The following is a 4,919-nucleotide window of genomic DNA, read 5'->3' as shown; positions in this document are numbered from 1 at the left end:
AGCAATGGCTGCCCTGGGAGTTCTCCTTAGATGGAGGATCTGAGAAGAGCTCTCCACTGTCTATCTCTCTGCCCTCTCCCATCTGAGGGAGGAAAGGCCCTGGAGCAGGGGGTTCTGAGGAAAGGTAAATTTCAGGGTTGATGTAGGATAATGAGATTCCAGAGAGTATGAAAGATTCCAGGGAAGTGCAGCTGAGTACAGAACTGAAGAAGAATGGAGAATCTGGGAGGAGCTCTCCACTGTCCATTCTTCACCCTTTCTGATCATTGGATAAAATCAGATGATGCCACATGGAAAATAAACTGAGAGAGGTGTGATATTAGCCAGTCCTTGCCACTGGACCATACTATTTTCCTGCTATCCTGTTGCCATGATGTCCTGTTCCTTACCTTTCCCTTTCCAGTCTTACTCTGAGAACAGGAGTCAAATAATGACTACTATACTTCTGCAAAGGAAGAATCAACAATTAGTTACCCAAAGGCTCCGCTCATCAACCCTTTAACTTCATCCTTTTTTGGCTACTATGCACTTTTATATGTTGTCTCTTCCTATTAGAATGTTAGCTCCTTAAGGATATGGACTGTCTCATTTCTATAGCATCCCTTCTGGGCTGTTTCCCCAATCCCCACTAGCACTGGTAGGTAGGATCCCCAAAGAATGACTATTTCCCTCCTTAGGGATCTAGAGGTAACCGTGAAGAATTGGGATTATCTAGTGTTGTTCTCAAGTCCCCATCCAGTGTGTTCCTCATTGACTACTATCCTGCATCTATTCATATCTCTCTACTTACAAGATCCCCCATTCTAGTTAAGGTCTTCATTACCTGTGGCTTAGACTCCTACAAGAGCCTCCTAATTTGTCTCCCTGTCTCCAGTATCTCTTATTTGCAGTTCACTCTTCATACAACTTCCAAATTGACATTCCTAAAATATATTTTTGATCATGTTATGGGGGAAAATATCTCCTCCATGAGTTTATATGGTAACTTCACCACAACACAGAAATTATAGAGGTAAAAACCTAGGCTTTATTATTGTGCTTAAGCATGGGTTCAGGCCTCAGAGAAAACCTGAACCCAGATTAAGACTCTAACAAGGCTTCTTATAAGCAAAGTTGTGTCAGAGGGGCAGAGAAATAGTTCTTTAATGTAGTGCAGTCTTATACATTACTCTCAGGTCATAAAAGTTAGCTCCATGACCCCATACTTCTTTCAATGTCATAAATGTTGAACAAACCTAGTTAAACAGTAATAATCTCATATCTCTCCTAAGGAAACAGACTTTGTCAAACAAACTCTATTGGTAAACTAAGTAAGGTTACAGATTTAACTACATTTAGAGTATTCACAAATTGGTTGGTTGTTATCTTTTGGACCTAAATGACATCACTATGTTAGAGTCAAGTAACAGTGTCCTACTGTGGCTGGTCAAACCAATATGGAAGGCTCTAGCTTGGAAGGCTCTACCACAGATCAGGCACAAATAGTTCATTTGAACATTTGGAATGGATTCCCTAAATTTGCACATCTTGTGGGGGTTTTGTTGTTGTTGAGCTACCGTAATTCTGCTTTGCTCAAAGAGCCCAGCACCTTTTCTGATGAGGACATGCCATTCTGGGTAGTCCTGTGCCAGTGTCTCCCATGTCATGCAGTCAATTCCAAAGTTCTTCTGTGAGACCTTCGGAGTATCCTTGTATTGGTTCCTCTGACCACCGTGTGAACCCACACGGATTCACAAATGGGCTGATTAAGGAGGAGGAGGATTTCAGTGTTGCCTCTGACATATATCTATATGACCGCTGCAAATCACCTAACTTATGTGATGTCTGCAATGTTTATAAGTTACTGAGCATCTCATTTCCTTTCAGGTAGTTATCTAAAACTGTAAATTACATAAGTGCTGATCCGAGTTGGTAAAAGAAGTTTCCTCAGTAATGAAATCTGTATATCAGCGGAAACATACACACAAATTAGCCTTTAATTCTGTGCTCTTTTGGATCATTCACATTTGTCTTTTTCTAGCCTTTAGAAGACAGGCTTCATGCCTTATGCCTTTTTATATATTGACACAAGTGGGGATGTCCTCTTCTTTCCCCTAATTGAGGCTGCCTATACTCCTTATGTGATGCTAGGCAGGAGCAGCCTCCAGCAAAGTCCCTTCTCCTGGCCCAAACCTCCCTGCCAGTGCCTTCTTGTTTTCCCCTTCTCATGGCTGGACACTCATTCTTAGTCCAGTGCATCTTTCCGGATGACCCAACCCGAGTCGACATGACTGGTCACATGGAAGAGCTGGAACTACAATCCTTCTGGTAAGACAGAGGATCACCATCCCCCCCCCCCAGGGTCCCTTGGGCCTTAACATATGCCCTTCAGAGTCCTGGATACTGTCATTTGACTAAGGATACACCCAAATGACCCCTGAACCTTGCCAGTGATGTACCCTTAGGACTTCAAGGCCTTCTAAGTATGGTGACACCTATTAAAATGTTATTAAATTTTCTGAGTCTGTTATGACCAGGCAATCATAGGTCACAATTTTTTTTTTCTGTGATGATACTCCAGTTATAGCACAGCTTATTGGTTGAATTCTCAAGATATTTTGGGGGTTTTATTTATAGTTCAGGGATTTATCATCTGTTCGTTTATGAAGGATGGCAAGCTTCTAATGTGTTATTTTGGCCACTTGATTGCGTCTTTCTAAGTCCTTGGCAGGTGCTAAGTTTTTGCAACCTGTGATATGGTGAACAGTTTCTCGTTTCCTTAGAAAATCTGCATTGATCAAGAAGTCTCAGGTCCTTTTGGAAGTTTCAAGAAGCAATGATATGGTCTTGTGCTGTCACAAACCCCTTCATTTCTATATATATATTACATATTATATTGTTCATCAATCAACCTTTATTAAGTGTTGGGCACTGTGATACGTGTTTTCTATTATTATTATGATTACCTCATTCTTATCTGTTTGATGGAGTTCAGATAGAAATGGTCCTGGGATAAGTCACCATCCTGCTATTTAAAAAAAACCAATATACATACATGCATACATGTATATATATGTGTGTGTGTGTATATATGTATGAATGTGTGTGTATATGTGTTTATGTACATGTATAAATACATATACATACACATACATATATATACACATAGAGAAAGAGAGAGAGAGAGAGAGTTCTATGAGCCCACAGGTGGGTAAAGTAATAGCATTTTATATTTTAAAAAAATATGTAAGACAGTCGTCTCCAGGATCCACTCCTGACTCTTTGGACTATCTAGATCCTCCCAAAACCTCTGTTTCAAGGAAAGGGCCCAGATGAGTCAAGTATTCAATCCTTTCTGGGCACCACTCGACTCTAGGAACTTTGATTACCATGTTCTGATGCGACTGCCTCATTTTACCCCTTCTCCAGTGTTTAGTTTCGTTGTATACCTTATCTTCCTGAACTACATATTTAGGCCTCAGTTTTCCCATCCTTAAAATGAAAGAATTGAATTAGATCATCTCTAAGGACCTTCCCAGCTCTGTCATTCCCTGTTCTAAGGCTCCTTCCAGGCCTGACATTCCCTGTTCTAGGGTTCCTTGTGCCTAGCACAGTGCTTGTTGACTTACCTTGACTCTGTAGGTTCTTTGAGAGTGTCCTTAGTACAATGCCAGTAGCAGACAGAACTATAGGGATGATATATACCCCATCCCATTTCCACATGATTTTGATCTCCTCTTAATAATAATAGCTAGCATTTATATAGCACCTACTATGTGCACTGTGCTAAGCACTTTACAAATTTTATTTCATTTGATCCTCACAACAACCTTGGGAGGTAGGTGCTATTATTATCCCCCTTTTATAGTTGAGTTAACTGAGACAAAAGTTAAGTGACTTGCCCGAGGTTACACAACTAGGAAGTGTTTGAGAGTAGATTGGAACTCAGGTCATCCTGACTCCATGCACTCTATGTACTATGGCGCCACCTTCTCTTCTCTATATTTAAAAGCTTTTCGCTTCATGTAACATGAAGATTATGAGTGTTTGGTATGAGTATTGATATGGTGACATTCATTAAAAACATTATTTGTAAAGGTTTTATGGATCAATGATGTATCTGGGTAACTGTGGCCAAAAGTTTGTTTTGAGATAATGGCCCAGTTCTGGTACAGTTTATTGACTGAGTTTTTGAGGATATTTGCCAGTCTATATTGTTAATACAGCAGAGTCAGAAAGACTAATCTTCCTGAGTTCAAATCTGGCCTCAGATACTTAGCAGCTGTGTGACCCTGGGCAAGTCATTTAACCCTGTTTGTTTCAGTTTCTTGTTTGTAAAAAGAGCTGGAGAAGGAAATAACAAACTTCTCCAATGTCTTTGCTGAGAAAATCCCAAATGGGGTCACAAAGAACAGAAACTACTGAAAACAACTGAACACATTGTTAGTACATGGATTTGTCATATCTCAGTTCGTGAAAGCTAGCAAGCTTCTGTTGGGTAATTGTAGCCACCAGATAATGTCTTCATAGGTATTTAGTAGGTGCCAAATTTGACAATTTATAGTAATATGTTGTATGGTCTCGACCAGCTCCTTGCATGATCCACACTCACCACTAGACAGGGCATTTTAAGGATAACTTTCCTGTAATTTCTGATGATAATGATCTGATACTCAATTGCCATTGTAAACCCTTCTATTGACACTAACAAATCTAAATTACTCAACCATTTGTTTAGTCTTTTGTTAACATATTGCTGGCTGACTGAATTTTTTTTTTGAAAGGAAACTATATTGAAATACAATTACAAAAATATTTTTAAAAAACAAGTTCAAAGACCCCATGTATTTATATGCTTTTTGACTATTTTAAGCTTTTATTTAGTATTTTGTTTTTCCCAAGTTACATGTAAAAACGATTTTGACATTTGTTTTTAAAAC

The sequence above is a fragment of the Phascolarctos cinereus genome, unplaced genomic scaffold (genome assembly GCF_003287225.1).
Source record: "Phascolarctos cinereus isolate Bilbo 61053 unplaced genomic scaffold, phaCin_HiC Scaffold_4;HRSCAF=312, whole genome shotgun sequence".
NCBI lineage: Eukaryota > Metazoa > Chordata > Mammalia > Diprotodontia > Phascolarctidae > Phascolarctos > Phascolarctos cinereus.
This window is presented reverse-complemented; position numbering follows the sequence as displayed.